The sequence below is a fragment of the Pleurodeles waltl genome, chromosome 7 (assembly GCF_031143425.1).
Source record: "Pleurodeles waltl isolate 20211129_DDA chromosome 7, aPleWal1.hap1.20221129, whole genome shotgun sequence".
Lineage (NCBI taxonomy): Eukaryota > Metazoa > Chordata > Amphibia > Caudata > Salamandridae > Pleurodeles > Pleurodeles waltl.
In genome coordinates, this window is record NC_090446.1 from 690,178,782 (window position 1) to 690,197,968 (window position 19,187).

Here is a 19,187-nt window from a genome sequence, read left to right on the forward strand (position 1 = left end):
GGAGCGCACAGCCACAGTCTCTCAAGTGGGTGGTTTTCCCACTGCTTGGTCCTGGGGAGTGCAAGGCCACAGTCTCTCTAGTGGGTGGTTTGCCCACTGTTTGGTCCTGGGGAGTGCACAGCCACAGTCTCTCAAGTGAGTGGTTTGCCCACTGCTTGGTCATGGGGAGTGCACAGCCACAGTCTCTCAAGTGGGTGGTTTTCCCACTGCTTGGTCCTGGGGAGTGCAAGGCCACAGTCTCTCTAGTGGGTGGTTTGCCCACTGTTTGGTCCTGGGGAGTGCACAGCCACAGTCTCTCAAGTGGGTGGGTTGCCCACTGCTTGGTCCTGGGGAGTGCAAAGCCACAGTCTCTCAAGTGGGTGGTTTGCCCACTGCTTGGCCCTGGGTAGTGCAAGGCCACAGTCTCTCAAGTGGGTGGTTTGCCCACTGCTTGGTCCTGGAGAGTGCAAAGCCGCAGTCACTCTAGTGGATGGCTTCTTCCACTGGTTCTGGAGGGGGCCTTGTGCCCAGTGTTCTTCATCCTGGCAAGGAGGGGCTTTGTGGATGGCTTCTTCCACTGGTTCTGGAGGGGGCCTTGTGCCCAGTGTGCTTCATCTTGGCAAGGAGGGGCTGAGTGGATGGCTTCTTCCACTGGTTCTGGAGGGGGCCTTGTGCCCAGTGTGCTTCATCCTGGCAAGGATGGGTTGAGTGGATGGCTCTTTCAACTGGTTCTGGAGGGTGCCATGTGCCCAGTGTGCTTCATTCTGGATGGTGCAAGGTCACAGTCTCTCACCTGTGTGTCACACCAACAGGTGTTGCAGGGGCCAGGATGCACTGCAGCCCATGTAGTCACCACTGCACACTGCTCGCCAGCGGTGATGGCTGCTCAGTGGATGCCGGTTGTGCTGCAGGTGGCGGTGCTGTCAGTGGTGGTGGTAGCCTCCAGGTCTTCACCTACAGCCTCGGACGGATGCCCACTGGGCTGCTGCTGCTGGCAGTGGTGCTGCTGGTGGCGGTGCATGTGGCTGTGCTGGACGCGTTGCAGGTGGTGGTGCTGGCTGGCCGCGGTGCAGGTGGCGGTGCTGGCAGTGGTGGTGGTAGCCTCCAAGCCTTCACCTGCAGCCTCGGACGGCTGAAGTGCTATGGCTGGTGTTGTGTGCCCCTTCCTACCCCTGGCAGATGGTGGTGACTCCTTGCCTCTGCCAGCTGGTGTCTTTTTCTTGCTGGCTGGTGGTGCTTCCTTCCCCTTGCTGGCTGGTGTCCCCTTCTTGCCCTTGCTAGGTGGTGGACCCTTCTTGGCCTTGGCAGGTGGTGCTGGCACACTGGCTGGGCTGATGGGTGCCTCCTTGGAGCCTCTCACACCTGCAGTAGCTGCAGAAACCACAGAGGCCATGGACTGGGAGGCTGAGGTGTGGGTTGGGTTCTGGCCACCCTGGCCCAAAGTGAAGGACAGGGGGATAGGGGGAGGGAATTGGTCAAGGGTGGTGAGGAAAAGCTTCTTAGGGACACTGGGGCGGGAAGAGGGTGAAGATTTGGGAGTGGAGGAAAAGGGAGTGGTTGTAGGAGGTGTCAGTCTGCGGTGTTTGGGTGCAGGTGCATGGGCTGGATGCTGTTGTGAGGTGGACGGCTGTTGGGTGTCTGTGTGCTTGCGTTTGTGTACTTTGGGAGGAGGGGTCACAGACACAGTGGGAGAGGACACAGGGGACGTGTGCATGGATATGGGGGTGGTGACTGCCATTGATGGGCGTGTAGTGATAGGCGTGCTGGTGATGGAGGTAGTGGATGAGGATGTAGTGCATGCAGGTGTGAGTGGCGACGCTACTGGGAGGGAGGTGGACGATGAGGAGTAGGGGGACACAGTGAAGACAGTGGATGTTGGTGTGTCTGCATGTGGATGGTGCTTGTCTGAGTGCTTGTGAGATGAAATGTGGTGTTTGTGTTTGCCTGAGCCACTTCTGTGTGTTGATTTGGGTGATTGCTGGTCTGAAGGTGTGCTTGGGATAGTCTGGGGTTGAGGAGATTGGGACTGGGAAGTTGGAGGGGGGAGGCTAGAGACAGAGACAATGGCTGCCATCAGTGCGTTGGCCAGAGCCTGGAATGCTCTCTGTTGGGCCGCCACGCCAGAGTGAATGCCCTCCAGGTTTACATTTGTTTGTTGGAAATGCCCTGCTACACCCTGGATGGCATTCAGTATGGTTGACTGCCCAACAGAGAGGGATCTCAGGAGGTCAATAGCCTCCTCACTGAGTGCAGCAGGGCTGACTGGGGCAGGGCCTAAGATGCCTGGGGCGAAGGATATGCCCACCCTGCTGGGTAAGTGGACACGGGAAACTGGCTGAGGGGCTGCTGGGAGTGCGGTGCTGGTACGGGTGGCGGCTGTACCTGTAGTTGGATTGACCACAGAGGTGTCCGCCACCGCCAGCGAGCTGCCATTGGAGGAGGTGTTGCTGTCGGTAGTGTCCCCTCCTGTCTCCGTTGTGGTGCTCCCCTCAACCTCCGTCCCACTGGTGCCCTCACTGTCGGTGGATTCAGCCTCCAGGCCCATGTGGGATGCAGCTCCCTCCATCGCCGGTGCCTCTGCTCCTCCGCCAGATGATGCTAATGCACACAAGGACAGGGTGACAAAACAAAAAGGGGAGGAGAGACAGAGGATACACTTGGTCAATGCCAGCAACAACACCACCGTTGGTGTACACAGCTATAAGGGAACAGCCCTATGCACTAGGCCATGCACTACCAGTTACAATGCTAGTCACCAGCCCATGGGGTACAATGCCTAATGCCATTAGCAGCACACACTAAACCCACAGGACCCTGCCCAAGTAGTAGATGCCCACTAACATTATTGGGGTTGGAGTGCATCTGAGCTTGCACATCACTGAACATATCCTGCCCGTTCGCCCTGGCCTATAGGCACCCACAGCCCACATCCCCCACCCAGGTAATACCTTAACAGGTGCAAAGTCATGATTCTGAATCTGTACTCACCCGCTTGTGGCTGTTGTGATGCCTTCAAGTACCCATCCAACTCCGGATAGGCCACCGCCAGAATGCAGAACATCAGGGGGGTCAGGGTACAACGTGCACCCCTTCCTCGTTGAGAGGCCAGCCCCTGCTGGGCCTCCACCATCTTCCTTGCCCAGCGGCGCAGGTCCTCCCACTGTTTGCGGCAGTGGGTGCTCCCCCTGTCAAAGACCCCCAGGGTCCACACCTCCTTGGTGATGGCACGCCAAATACCCTTTTTCTGATGGGCACTGACCTGCAGAAAAAATACAGCAGAAAAGGTATTAGTCATACCGTCCGGACTGTTATACTCATGGCCCAACATATCCCCTCAATCCCCTTAAGCACATACATTGACCACCATACATGCAGCACTCTGCTCAGGATCCCTCAGACGCCCCCCTACACGAGGCTTACACACACAGCAATCCATAAATTAATGGCCCACGCATCCTGCTCACAGTGTACTCACCTGTTTGTCTGGAGGACCACAGAGTAAAGTGCACTTGGGTAGGATCCCATCCACCAGTCTCTCCAGCTCCTCCGAAGTGAGGGCAGGGGCCTTTTCTCCAGACACTTGAGCCATTGTCGCTCCCAGACACAGGTCACAGCAGCACTTGCATTGTATGTCCTCTCCTGTTGAAGGTCAGGTAGCAAGTGAGTGCACAGATAGAAAATGGCGGTCACGTCCATGGCGGTGCATACCGTTACCACCGGCATACATCACCATTGGCTCCTGGAACCCATAGGGCCCAATGATAACCAATGCGGTGTTGCACGGCGGTTGTCAACCGCTGACTGCAACGTCGCACAACGACAGCGGAATTACCTCATTTCCTCTTGTCCCTCCTCACAGGACAGCCGCCATTTCAGGGGGGCATAGGCCATGGCACCTAACTGCGTCACAGCAGACATTGGCACATCAACTGACTTTTGAGTACACATTCTGTTTCTGTGAAGGACAAAATGGATATTACTGTTGAAATATGTGTGAATTTGACCTTCTGCTCACCATTTTTCATCCTAGAGTTCAACCACTGAGAATGAGTAGGAGATGGAGACATCCCCCGTGTACAGACCCCTGGTGGACCTTGCGACAATGGAGGACAGGCACATTATCCTGACCTACAGACTTGATAGGGTCACAATCCAAGAACTATGTGCCCAATTGGAGCCAGACCTGATCTTGGCTATCTGCCACCCCACAGGTATCCCCCCTCTAGTGCAGGTCCTGTCAGTGCACCATTTCCTGGAAAGTGTTTCCTTCCAAACGACAGTGGCCATGGCATCAGGGATGTCACAGTCCATGTTCTCAAACGTGCTGACCAGAGTGTTGTCTGCCCTGCTGAAACACATGTGCAACTACATCATATTCCCACAGGTGGAGGATTTGGCCACAGTGATGGCTGACTTCTATGCACTGGGACATATCCCCAACATCATTGGTGCCATTGATGGAACACATAATGCATTTGTCCCCTCCCCGGAGAAATGAACAAGTGTTCAGAAATAGAAAAAGCTTTCACTCTCTGAATGTGCAGATGGTGTGATTGGCGGACCCGTACATCTCCCATGTCAATGCCAAGTATCCTGGCTCTGTGCATGATGCCTTTATCTTGAGGAATAGCAGCATCCCATATGTGATGTTTCAACTCTAGAGGCACCGGGTGTGGCTAATAGGTGAGCCCATGGTCCCCACCCAGTTGATGTAGGTATATGGGTGTGGGATTGGCCCTAAGGTTGAGTGTGTGGCTAACAGGTATCCCTCGATATTTGCAAGTGACTCTGGTTACCCCAACCTCTCATAGCTACTGACCCCAGTGAGGAATGCCAGAACAAGGGCAGAGAAACGTTACAATGAAGCACATGGGCGAACAAAGAGGATCATTGAGCACACCTTTGGCCTCCTGAAAGCCAGATTCTTTTGCCTTCATCTGACTGGGGGATCACTGTACTATTCACCCAAGAAGGTGGGCCAGATCATCGTTGCATGTTGCATGTTGCACAACCTGACCTCGAGACACCAGGTGCATTTTCTGCAGGAGGATGAGCCTGGGGATGCTCGTGTGACAGCAGTGGAGCCTGTGGACAGTGACGAAGAGGAGGCCGAGGAAGAAGATGTGGACAACAGACCCACACTAATTCAACAGTACTTCCAGTGACACAGGTAAGACATTGTAACTTCACCTTCCATTGCAGTTTTGTTCCCTATTTTTATGGCCACATACTGTACCCTTTGGCATTTCTAGTTTCAGATCTCTGTGTCCCACTCTGGCTCCTGGTGTGTTTACTGCTGCCCACTACAGGTCATACCTATGTAAATATTACAGTACATTGAATTGCAATGTTTACAGTTTGTGTAACTAATACATTTGTGAAACAATTGACAGACTCCATATTTGATTTTGTTCCAAGGATGTTTATTTAGGTAATAAGCGGAGCTAATAAGTGGAGGGGGCATTTCAATGGGCTGGGTTGATGATTGAGGAAAGTCCAGGGTAGAGTCCAGTCTAATTTTGTCACAGGTGCATTGTCCAAGGGAGCATAGGATGTGGAGCAATGGCAGTTGAAGGTGGACAGGGTGACAGAGTGGGACACAAGGATTATAATCAGGAAAGTCTTATTTCCTGGTGGGGGTCTTGGCAATGTTCTCTGGCTTCATCTTTGATCACAGGGATGGTTTGCATGGTGGTTCTCCTTCTGCAGGTGCTGGGGTGCTGGTGGCCTGTTGTTCCTGTGGTGGGGCCTCCTGTCCACTAGCATCGGCGGAGGTGGAGGGCTGTTCTTCGGTTTGGCTAGTGTCAGGGGCCCATTGGTATGCCCATTGGTGTGCCACTGCCTCCCTCATCAGGTTGGCCATGTATGCCAGCACCCCTGCAATGGTGACCAGGGTGGTGTGGATGTCCCTCAGGTCCTCCCTGATTCCCAAGTACTGTCCCTCCTGCAGCCGCTGGGTCTCCTGCAACTTGGCCAGTGTCTGGCCCATGGTCTCCTGGGAATTATGGTATGCTCCCAGGATGTTGATGAGTGCCTCGTGGAGAGTTGGTTCCCTGGGCCTGTCCTCCCCCTGTCACACAGCAGTCCTCCAAGCTTCCCTGTTTGTCCTATGCCTCTGTCCCCTGAACTGTGTGCCCACTGCCACTGACCCCAGGTCCCTGATCGTCCTGTGTTTGTGGGGTTGCCTGGGGTCCCTGTAGTGGTGGACGCACTGCTGATTGACGTGTCCTGGGGACAGAGGGATGGGGCCACTGGGTGGTGTTTCCTGAGAGGGGAAGGTCTGTGGTGGTGTGGGACTGTGGCTGGGTCACCGTCTGTCCAGAGGTCCCAGATGGGCCAGGTTGGTCATCCTGATCCAGGCGTGCAGAGCTGCTGACATCACTGTTGGCCTCTTCTGGGTGGGGACTAGATGTGGCTGGCACCTCCTCTCCGGTGACGTTGAGTGGGGTCCTGTGGGGATGTAAATGCAGTGTTATTGTTTTGCGTGTGCCATCTTGTGCATGGATATGTTTCCCTCTATGGTTGTTATTAGCAAGGCACCTTTGGGTTGTGTTATGATTGCTTTGGCTAAGTGATTGTCACTAGTGTGCATGCTGTGGTGATGGGTGTCCATGCAGGTCTGTGATGGGGGTCCATGCTTTGGTTTGCATGCAGGGCTTGGTATTGGGATGAGTGAGATGTGATGGTGGGGTATATGTGAGGTGGTGGAGTGATGGGGGTGAGAGTAGGGGTAGGGGTTTGTGATGGCATGCAGGTGGGGTGAGGGATATAGCAGTAAAGATTTGACTTACCAGAGTCCAGTCCTCCTGCTACTCCTGCCAGGCCCTCAGAATGCATGATCACCAAGACTTGCTCTTCCCATGTTGTTAGTTGTGGGGGAGGAGGCTGGGGTCCGCCAGTTGTCTGTACAGCTATCTAGTGTCTTGCTACCATGGAACGCACCTTCCCCCGTAGGTCGTTCCACCTCTTCCTGATGTCATCCCTTGTTCTGGGGTGCTGTCCCACAGCGTTGACCCTGTCCATGACTCTCTGCCATAGCTCCATCTTCCTAACAATGGACGTCTGCTGCACCTGTGATCCGAATAGCTGTGGCTCTACCCGGATGATTTCCTTCACCATGACCCTTAGCTCCTCCTCTGAGAACCTGGGGTGTCTTTGTGGTGCCATGAGTGTAGTGTGAGTGGTATGTGTGAGGGTGTGTGTGGTGATGTGTTGGGGTGTGTGCTGTGAGGTGTGTGGATGGTCTGTGGGTGAAGGTGTTTTGTGGCTCAGATTCAGTGGGTGCTCCTGGATTGTCTCTCTCTCACTTGCCAAAACCTTTAGGTCGTAAAGGATTGTGGGTAGTGTGTGTGTGTGTTTTATATTGGTGTGGGTGTGTGTATGAGTGTCAGGTGTGTGTATTTTGTATTGTCCAATGTGGTGTAGTTTTGTTAGTGTGTGTGTATTTTGAGCACAGCGGTGTGTATTGCCAATGGTTTACTGCGGTTGAATGACAGCTGCGGTGATTCGTGGGTCATGATGCTGTGGGCGTATTTCTGTTGGTGTAATGGTGTGGGTTTTGGTACCACCAGTTTATCACTGACCTTTGGTCTGGCGGACTTGTGTGTGTGTCTGTATAGTGGCAGATTTCTATGTGTGGGTCATAATACCTGGAGCGGTATACCTCCGCGGTTGCGGTATGTTGGCAGCAGTCAGCATGGCGGTAAGCGGCACTTACCGCCAATGTTGTAATGAGGGCCATAATTTTATGTCAAAAATTTAACAAAATGTAAATCATGTACAGAGGGATTCCCAGGGTTCAATCTTTTTCAGGGCAGCCAGGTGGCAATATGTGTGTCCTAGTGCGACCCTTCAGCAAGAAATGTTTTTTTTAGCAAACATAGGCCCTCATTATGACATTGGCGGCAAATGCCGCCTACTGCCATGGTGACCGCCGCCAACATACCGTCGCCGTGGCTACTGACCGTCCATGCCATTATGACTCTAGACGGAATTCTGCCAGAAGGCTGGCGGAATTCCATCGCTGGTCATGGCGGCAGATGGCGGTAAGGTGGCGCTGCTGTCAGCAGCAGCAGCACGCCAGCAAAACACCGCCTACAGTATCATGTTCCTTGATACGTCCTGGTGGTGTTTTTCTGGCAGCAGCGCTGCGTCCTGTCTCCTGTCCGAGGACCCCCTTTATGCAGGTAAGTCAGGTGCTCCAACAGGAGAGAGGGGTGGGGGTTTTTGTGTGCGTGTGTGGGTGTGTGTGTGACTGTGTGTAAATGTGTGCATGCCAGTATAATGTGTGTGTGCATGAGTGAGTGTGAGTTTATGTGCATTTTGTGTCATTCGATTGCGTGTGTGCCTGGATGTATGTTCGTGAGTGTTGCTGTGAGTGTGTATGAATGTATGGGTGAATGTGAGTATGCATGTGTGTATGGCTGTGTATGTATGTGTGTGTATGTGTGTCAATGTACAGAGTGGTCGGGAGAGGGAGGGGGAGGGTGGGGGAAGACTCTGTGGAGGGGTAGAGGGGTGGGGGAGACCCCTATCAGTGCCAGAAAAAGGAATTCCCTGGCACTGATAGTGCCTACCGCCATGGTTTCAGTGGCGGGTCAGAAACCACTGAAACCATGGAGGTGGGAGGGACCAAAATGCCATGGGCAGCCTAGTGATACAGTCTCCAGCCTCACGGTCATTACCGCCGTAGCGGTCGGTGTGGTAAATTGGCAGTTTGGCTTTGGCCAAACTGCCAATATCATAATAGTGGAGGTAATTACCGCCAGCCTGTTGGCGGTAATACTTCCACTATTCCACCATCCGCCGGGGTTGTAATGACCCCCATAATGTTGCTTTCTGGGGCATGTAGTATATAATTTAAAATTAGCATGTGTAGAAAATTCCCAGCAAGCTAAAAAGCTGTGTAACTGAATATGTGAGAAATGACACTTAGCCGCTCTGCATATTTGCTCTTTACTAGGAGTCTTAACAGCATTCATGAAAGCGCCTCTGCAGGTACTAGAAGTGTTTTAGGACTACATGAGTGTGAGGCTTCATAGGCCCTTATTAAAAGTATAAGCGCAATTTATTGCACCTGATAAATAACAATATAACTGGGTATGTTACTTGTTTGATACAATAAATACCACCTGTTACAAGTTTCTGGGGAATAACATGCAGAATGTTGGTGTTTAATGCACCAAAATCTGCATGGTACAGTGAATACTGTATGCTTTTCACCTGTTAAATTTCAGCAGGTTTGACCCCCAAACTTTATTGACAGATGAGATGTCTAACGCATCTGATAATTATTGAATACGTTAAATACTTTACAACTCATAATTCCAACCCGTGCTTAAACAAAGGCTCATGTATGTGTCGGAAAACACCAATCGACTTGTAGTCAGGCCCTCCGAGTGAACAATTTAACTTGCATGCAACTGCCCAACACACTATCAATGTTGCATGATTTTCATAATGTCTCACTGCTGTCATGCAACCTGCTATTGCCTAAGTTCAGTGGTTAACTTTAGGAGGCCCATATGCCAAGATCTACTTGGCCTGTGTGGATGTCACAACTTGTTTTTGCAACATTCTAGTATCACCACCCCAATTATCCACCGTTCCATGAACAGAGAACACACTTTCCCTTTTTATGATTTCTGAATTTGATTTGTTAACCATTATTTTGTTGTATGAACTGTATCATAAAGGCCTTCTAGTGAGCCTAAAGGTGGGCTTTTGGCACTAAATAAACATCCAAATAAACAAGAAAACCTCGAGACTGGGATCGGCTAATTATGGATTTTCAATAAATTAAGCCACAGACCACTAATGTTGCCCAAGGTCACATCAGTCAATCAATCAGTGTATTTGTACAGCACGCTACTCACCCGTGAGGGTCTCAGGGTGCTTTGTAGGGGGAGAGCTGCTACTACTCGAACAGCCAGGTCTTGAGGAGTCTCCTGAAGGTCAGTAGGTCCTTGGTCTGCCTTAGGTGGATGGGGAGGGTATTCCAGGTCTTAGCCGCGAGGTAGGAGAAGGATCTGCGCCGGTTGTTGTCCTGTGGCTGTGTGGGATGGTGGTGAGGGCGTGTTCGGTGGAGAGGAGCTGGTGGTTCGGGTGTAGAAGTTGAGACGATTGTGGAGGTATGCTGGTCCGGCTTTGTGGAGTGCTTTGTGGGCATGGGTTAGGAGCTTGAATGTGATCCTTTTGTTGACGGGAAGCCAGTGTAGGTTTCTCAGGTGGGTTGTGATGTGGCGGGGGATGTTGAGGATGAGGCGTGAGGAGGCGTTCTGTATCCGTTGCAGTCTTTTCAGGAGAGCTGCTGTGGTTCCCGCGTAGAGAGCATTGCCATAGTCCAGTCTGCTGCCTTGACTTGTTGGGTCATGGAGAGTGATGAGTCAAGGATGAAACCCAGGTTGCGGGCATGGTTGGTGGTCGTTGGTGCGGCTCCCAGTGAGGGTGGCCACCAGGAGGCGTCCCAAGCAGAGGGGGTGGGGCTGAGGATGAGAACCTCTGTCTTATCTGAGTTAAGTTTTAGTCAACTGTTCTTCATCCAGTTGGCGATGGCCTTCATTCCCTCGTGGAAGTTGGTTTTGGCTGTGGCGGGGTCCTTGGTGAGGGAGAAAATCAGCTGGGTGTCATCAGCATAAGAGATGATGTTGAGGTTGTGAACTCAGACGATTTTGGCGAGCGGTGCCATGTAGATGTTGAAAAGTGTGGGGCTGAGGAAGGAGCCCTGTGGTGCGCCGCAGATGGTCTTGGTGGCTTCAGATTGGAATGGTGGGAGGCGCACTTTCCGTGTTCTGTCGGTGAGGAAAGAGGTGATCCAGTCCAGGGCCTTGTCACGGATCCCTGCATCCTGGAGGCGTGTGCACAGGGTATGGTGGCAGATGGTGTCAAAGGCGGCCGAGAGGTCCAAGAGGATGAGGGCTTCTGTTTCGCCTTTGTCCAGGAGGCTTCGGATGTCGTCGGTCCAGAGTGTAGTTTTCCTCCAGGTGGTGGGACAGTTGCCTTTTGACGATCTTCTCGAGTACCTTTGCCGGGAACGGAAGCAGGGAGATGGGCCGGTAGTTTTTGAGGGCCTTGGGGTCCGCCTGGGGTTTCTTGAGTATGGCGTTGATCTCGGCGTGCTTCCAGCTTTCTGGGAAGGTGGCGGTCAAGAAGGAGCTATTGATGATCGAACTGAGTTGGGGGGCGATGGTGGAGCTTGCTCTGTTGTAGATGTAGTGCGGGCAGGGGTCAAAAGAAGAGCCGGAATCAAAGGTGTTCATTACTTTGATGGTGTCGGCGTCATTGACGTGTGTCCAGGAGAGCAGGAGGTTGTGTGGTTGGGGGGCGATGAGTCGGAGGTGTTGGTGGCTGCTGGTGAGGTCATGTTGTTGAAGCTGTTGTGGATGTCAGTAATCTTGCAGTGAAAGAAGGTGGCGAGGGAGTCGCAGAGGTCTTGAGAAGGTGGGATGTCGTTGGTGCTGGAGCTCGGGTTGGAGAGTTCCTTTATGATGTTGAAGAGCTCTTTGCTGTTGTGCGTGATGTTATTGATACGTTCCTTGAAGGAGGATCTCTTGGTGGCTCTGATGAGCTGGTGGTGCTTACGGATGGCGTTCTTGAGGGCTGTGTGGGTGGCTGTTGTCTTTTCCTGGCACCACTTCCTCTTGAGTTTGCGGCAGACCTGTTTGGAGGTCCAGAGGTAGGTGGTGAACCAGGTGGCCTGACTGATGGGGCAGTTGTGAGAGGGTTTTTTGAACGGGGCGAGAGTGTTGGCGCAGTCTTCAATCCATTGCCTTTGTTTGCGGGCAGCTGAGTCAGCGTCGGTGGAGTCAGTTGGTTGGGCTCAGGCTCGGGCGGAGATCATCCTGTCGTTGGTGATCTTGTTCTAGCTGCGGCAGGGGATCGGTTGCGGGAGGTATTGGGTGGTCGGTTTATTGAAAGTGAAGTGGACACAGCGGTGGTCGGTCCAGTGGAGTTCGGTGGTGTGGCTGAAGGTGATGTGTCTGCTGGCGGAGAAGATGGGGTCAAGCGTGTGTCCGGCGGAATGGGTGGGAGATGTGACGAGTTGATAGAGTCCGAGGTTGTCGAGCAGGGAGATCGAGTTGCTGTCATTGGTGTTGTCGAGGTGGAAGTGAATAGTTGAGCCAGTTCTAGTGAACCTCTTAACTGCTGAGTCGATTCCACCCCAATGATGAGCTCATTTTTGCTACTTGTGGTAGTTTGTGCTTAGTTTGTGCTTAGTTCTCCATAACTTATTTTCCACATACGATATCCATGCTAAAAGTGGGCCTTTTTTCCTAACATCATGGGTATTCTAAAGGTAGCCAGGGTTTGTGGATTCCCTGGAAGGGGACCACAAAATAGCCAAAATATAGCAAATTTAGGGATTTTTTGGAAAATTATGAAAATAATGGTGCACAAAAAAATATGTCTACTTTTTTACTAAGAAAGTCATCAACAAAACATTTGCTGTGCTAAAACCACCATCTACCTACTTTTCAGGAACAGACTAAGCTGTATATAAAAACCATTTTTTTTTTATTAGAGTTGTTGCATTTTTCTAAGTGGTAGCTAATTTTTCTGAATATTTGTACTTTCAGCCTACTTCCAGCCTACAGCGGAAACAAGTGCGAAACATATGGGTGATGCTGGAACGCGGTAATAAATATGAAATTATGATCACGGCGGAAACCTCTCAGACAGACAGCCACTTTAACACACCGACCGCCAGCGCAAAACCAACAGGCACCACGGCGGTAACCGCCAACAGCCAGGCGGAAGACAATGTACCGCTTACAGTAATATGACCCACCCATCCACCACCTTTCCCAGGGCTGTACCAATGACATCAAAATCCTGGAGGAAACACTGCACAGAAGGGAAACGACTCACCTCTGGACACTCAAGGAAGAACGACACCTCCATGAAGCCCGAGTTGCATGTCTTTCCCATGCTCTTCTACCTTCTGCTCCACTACGAACACCAATGCCGGCGAAGACAACCACGGTTAGTACTGCTGCCTAGCACACAAGGGAGGGAGAAAAAAGAGAGTGACACACACACGCAACACGCAACACCCTCACCCCCAACACCACACACACAACCAGATGCACTAACATAACATATACTCCCCGTGCCCCTCAGGAATAATGCAAGGACAACTGCTATAGTGTAAAAAGGCTGTAATAAGATAAATATAGGTGAAATGTGTGCATCCAAATCAAAAGGTATATACATATTTACAATGCAAGGGACACTGTCCAGTCCTCAATATCCGTGGGCCACAGGGTCACATCACAAAATCAAAGGCCCAACCTCACTCCTGCAACACAGAGAGAACACTGCAGGGCAATCAGGTCGAAAATAGACAGGCACCTCAGGGGGATGGGGAATGGGGGGGCACCTCAGCAGGAATATGGTACAACACAACTGGTCCTGGAGGGGCCAACATGCCCTGTGCTTGGTCCTGGGGAGTGCATGGCTACAGTCTCTTCAGTGGGTGACTTGCCCACCGACTTGTCCGGGGGAGTTCAAGGCCACAGTCTCTCTAGAGGATGGCTTCTCCACTGGTTCTGGAGGGGGCATTGTGCCCAGTGTGCTTCATCCTGGGAAGGATGGGGTGAGTGGATGGCTTCTTCCACTGGTTCTGGAGGGGGCATTTGCCCAGTGTGCTTCATCCTGGGAAGGATGGGGTGAGTGGATGGCTTCTCCACTGGTTCTGGAGGGGGCATTGTGCCCAGTGTGCTTCATCCTGGGAAGGATGGGTGAGTGAATGGCTTCTTCCACTGGTTCTGGAGGGGGCATTGTGCCCAGTGTGCTTCATCCTGGGAAGGATGGGGAGAGAGGATGGCTACTCCCACTGGTTCTGGAGGGGGCATTGTGCCCTGTGATGCAGATCTTGGGGAGTGCAAGGTCACAGTCTCTCACCTGGGTGTCAGACCCACAGGATTTGCAGGGACCAGGCTGCACAACAGCCCATGGGTGCAGGACTACACACTGTCCGGAGGCAGTGATGGCTGCTCAGTGGTGGCAGTGGCGATGCTGGTGGCGTTGCTGGCTGTGGTGGGGGGAGGCTCTAGGCCTTTCCTTGCAGCCTCAGACAGCTGCCCATTGGGGCTGCTGCTGCTTTGCAGTGGTTCTGGTGGCGGTGCTGGCAGTGGTGGGGGAAGGTTTCCAGCCCTTCCCCTGCAGCCTCGGACAGCTGCCCACTGGGGCTGCTGCTGCTGGCAGTGGTGCTGGTGGTTGTGGTACTGGTGGTGGTGCTAGCAGTGGTGGGGGGGAGGCTCCAGCCCTTCCCCTGCAGCCTCGGACAGCTGCCCACTGGGGCTGATGCTGCTGGCAGTGGTGCTGGTGGCGGTGCTGGTGGCGGTGCTAGCAGTGGTGGGGGGAGGCTCCAGCCCTTTCCCTCCAAGCTCGGACAGCTGAACCACCATGAGTGGTGGTGGGTGCTCCGACTGAGTCCCAGCACCAGGCCTCTTGTCCTTTTTGCCTGCTGGTGCAGACCCCTTGCCCTTCCTGCCAGCAGCTTGGGATGGCTCCTTACTACTCTTGGCAGCAGCTGGGGATGCCTCCTTGCCCTTCCTTCTACCAGCTGGGGGTGCCTCCTTGCCCTTCTTTGCAATAGCTGGGGGTGCCTCCTTGCCCTTCTTTGCAGCAGCTGGGAGTGCCTCCTTGCCCTTCTTTGCAGTAGTTGGGGGTGCCTCCTTGCCCTTCCTTGCAGCACTTGGTGCAGGCACCCTATCAGTGTGGCTGCCTGGTGCCCGGGATCCTCTCCCAAGTGCTGTAGCTGTGGACACTACTGTGCCCCTGGACTGGGTGGGTGAGGTGCTTGGCTGGGTTCTGACCACCCTGGCCTGACATGAGGGATGAGGGGGGAGGGCTAGAGAAGAGATCAAAGATGGAGAGGAAAAGCTTCTTAGGGACATTGGGGCGGGAAGAGGGAGATGGTTTGTGAGTGGAGGTAGAGGGAGTGGTTGTATGAGGTGTCTGCTGTGTTTGGGTGCAGGCGCATGGGCTCATGCTGTTGTGAAGTGGATGGCTGTTGGGTGTCTGAGTGCTTGCGTGTACTTTGGGAGGAGGGGGCCACAGTGGAGGCAGTGGATGATGCTATGTCTGCATCTGGATGGTGTTTGTGTGAGTGCCTGTGGGATGAAGTATGATGATTGTGTTTGCCATGTCCACTCTTGTGTGTTGTCCTGGGTGCCTGCTCGTCTGACTGTGTGCTTGGGATAGGTTGGGGTTGAGGGGAATGGAATTGGGTAGAGGAAGTTGAAGGGGGAGGTTAGAAACAGGGACTATGGCTTCCATCAGAGAGGAGGCCAGAGCCTGGATTGACCTATGTTGGGCCACCATGCCAGTGTGAATGCCCTCCAGGAATGCATTTGTCTGTTGCATTTGGGCTGCCAGCCCCTGGATGGCATTCACAATGGTTGACTGCCCAACAGAGATGGATCGCAGGAGGTCAATAGCCTCCTCACTCAGGGCAGCAGGGCTAACTGGGGCAGGGCCTGAGGTGCCTGGGTTGAAGGAGCTGCCCACCCTCCTGGGTGAGCGGGCACCGGAAACAGGCTGAGGGGCTGCTGGGAGGCCAGTGCTGGTACGGGGGTGGCAGCTGTACCTGTAGCTGGGGTGGGCACAGAGGTGTCTGCCACCACCCTGGAGCTTCCTCCAGAGGAGGAATCTGTGTCCGAACTGTCCCCTCCAGTCTCCGACGTGGTGCTCCCCTCGCCCTCTGTCCCACTGGTGCCCTCATCGTCGGTGGATTCGACCTCCTGGGCCCTGTGGGATGCAGCTCCCTCTGTCGCCGGTGCCTCATCTCCTCCGCCAGATGATGCTAATGCACATCAGGACAGGGTGACAAAACAAAAAGGGTGGGGAAGAGACAAATGAAACACTTGGTCAATGGCGGACACAACACCACCGTTGGCGTACACCACACACACACACACACACACAGGAAACAACCCTAAGCACTATGCAATGCACTACCAGTCACAATGCTAGTCACCTGCCTACTGCAAGGGACACCTAACGCCACTTGCAGCATACCTGAGACCCACAGACCCCTGCCCAGTAGTAGATGCCTACTAGCTTGGGTGGAGGTATTTTACATCAGAACCCTGCCCAACATGGGACCTACTCTACAATGTCAGGCCTGGCCTACGGGCACCCACAGGCCAACACCCCCACACAAATACCACCCCACCATGTGCAAGTTGTATATTGGGGCACTGTACTCACCACCTTGTGGCTGCTGTGATGCCCCCAAGCGCACATCCATCTCCAGATAGGCTACTGCAAGTATGTGGGCCATCAGGGGGGTCAGGGTCCGATGGGCACCTCTTTCTAATTGGGAGGCCATCCCCAGCTGGGCCTCTGGGTCTTCCGTGCCCCGTGTCTCAGGTCCTCCCACCGTTTCCGACATTGGGTGCTCTGCCTGCCGTAGGGTCTGCACGTCCTTGGTGATGGCATGCCATGTTCCCTTTTTCTGATGGGCGTTGACCTGCAGGGAAATGGAAACAGGGAAAGATATTAGTCCGACCGTCCTGCCTGTTTCACTCATGGCCCGCCATGCCCCTTCCCATCCCCATTAGCACAGACATGGCCCACCATTCATGCAGCACGCTGCCAAGGGCCCATCCACCAACCCTGCCCTACATGAGGCCTTCACACACAGCACTCCATGCATTCACGCCACATGCATTGTACCCACGGTGTACCCAACTGTTAGTCTGGAGGCCCATACAACATTCGGTACTGGGGTAGGACCCCATCCACCAGTCGCTCCAACTCCGCCGAGCTGAAGGCAGGAGCCCTTTCCCCAGTGACACGAGCCATGGTCAGTTCCAGACACAGGTCACAGCAGCACTTGCAGTGTAGGTCCTCTCCTGTTGAAGGTCAGGTAGCAAGTGAGTGAACAGATAGAAAATGGAGGTGACGTCCACGGCAATGCATACCGTCACCGCCAGCGTATATCACCATTGCCCACCGTACCCCATAGGGCCCCATGTTAACCAATGAGGAGTTGCACAGCGGTTTTCGACCACCTCCCGCAGCGGCGCACAACGTCACAGAAATTCCCTCATTTCCACCTGTCCTTCTAAACAGGACAGGCAGATGCCATTTCAGGCGGGGGTGCAGGCCATGGCTCCTAATTGCATCACAGTACACATATGCACCATTTGGACCTCTCCAACTAAATACTGTTACAATCACGACATGCATTGAAGTGTAGTGTTTGGAAATAAGAGATACTGACCAGCTGCTCACCATTTTCCCTGATAGATTGCAACCGCTGCGGATGAATAGGAGATGGAGACATCCCCCGTGTACAGACCCCTGGTGGACTTGCCAACAATGGAGGACAGGCCCATTATCCTCACCTATAGACTGGACAGGGCCACAATCACAGAGCTGTGTGCCCAATTGGAGCCTGACCTATTCTCTGCTATCCGTCACCCCACCGGGATCCCACCCCTTGTGCAAGTGCTATCAGTGCTCCTTTTTCTGGCAACTGGCTCCTTCCAAGTGGCAGTGGGCTTAGCAGCAGGAATGTCTCAGCCAGTGTTCTCAATAGAGCTGACCTGAGTGTTGTCTACCCTGATTAAACACATGCACAGCTACATCGTTTTCCCTCAAGTGGAGGATTTGGCCACAGTGAAAGTTGATTTCTATGCAATGGGACCTATCCCCAACATTATTGGGGCAATTGATGGTACACATCTAGCATTAGCGCCCCCCCCCCCTCAGCGAAATGAACAGGTGTTCAGAAATCGAAAGAGCTTTCACTCAATGAATGTGCAGATGGTGTGCCTGGCAGACCAGAATATCTCTCACGTCAATGCAAAATATCATGGGTCTGTGCATAATGCCTTTATCCAGAGGAATAACAGCATCCCACATGTGATGGCTCAACTCCAGAGGCACAGGGTGTGGCTAATAGGTGAGCCCTTGTTCCCAACCACTGTATGTTGGTGTCTGCCTTCAGGTGTCATCCCCATTTCATTGTGTGAGGCTAAATGTTGTCCCTCAATACTTGCAGGTGACTCTGGCTACCCAAACCTATTGTGGCTGCTGACCCCTCTGAGGAATGCACAGAGGCTGGGGAATGTTATAATGAGGCACATGGGTGTATGGTGTGGGCCCTAAGGGTTGGTGTGTGGCTAACAGTTGTCCCTCGATATTTGCAGGTGACTCTGGTTACCCCAACCTCTCTTGGCCAAGGGCAGAGGAACGTTACAATGAGGCACATGGGTGAACAAGAAGAATTATAGAGCAGACCTTTGGCCTGCTGAAGGCCAGGTTCCGTTGCCTCCACATAACTGGTGGATCCCTGTACTACTCACCTAAGAGGTTTGCAAGATCATTGTGGCATGCTGTATGTTTTATAACCTTGCCTTACGTTGCCAGGTGCCTTTTCTGCAGGAGGAAGAAGCTGGAGATGGCCGTGTGGCAGCAGTGGACCCTGTGGATAGTGAAGATGAGGAGGCAGAGGATGAGGATGAGGACAACGGAGGTGCAATAATTCGTCAATACTTCCAATGACAGACAGGTAGGACAGTGTAACTTCACATTTAATTGCAGTTTTGTGCTTGACATGGTAACTGGCAGGCTGATTTTCCCACTTCTATGGCCACTCACTGTACCCTTTGGCATCTCTATTTGCAGATAATTGTGCCCCACTATCACTCCTGGTGTGTTGACCTCAGCCAGCTAAAGGTTATTCCTATGTATACATTTCTATACAGTTGATTTTCAATGTTTAAACCTTGTTAAACGGACAGACACTTAAATCATTTGACATACTCCATACTTGTATTTTTTCAAAGGGTTTTTATTTAAGTGCCAAGAGGTAGAAAAGGATGTGCAATGGGCTGGGGGATGATGGAGGAAAGTCTAGGTTGGAGTCCAGTCTATTTGTATAGCAAGTTCATTGTCCAAGGGGGCATAGGAAGGGGAGAAATGGCAATTCAGGGTGGACAGGGTGACAGAGTGGGACACAAGGGTGACAATCAGGAGAGTCTTAATTCCTGGCAGGGGTCTTGGCAAAAGTCTCTGGCTTGTGCCTGGATTGCAGGGAACCTTTGTAGGGTGGTTCACCTTCTGCAGGGGGAGGGGTGCTGGTGGCCTGTTGGTCTTGTGGCAGGGCCTTCTGTCCACTAGTGGTAGCGGAGGTGGAGGGCTGTTCATCAGTTTGGCTAGTGGCGGAGGCCGGGTGAGGTGACACTGCCTCC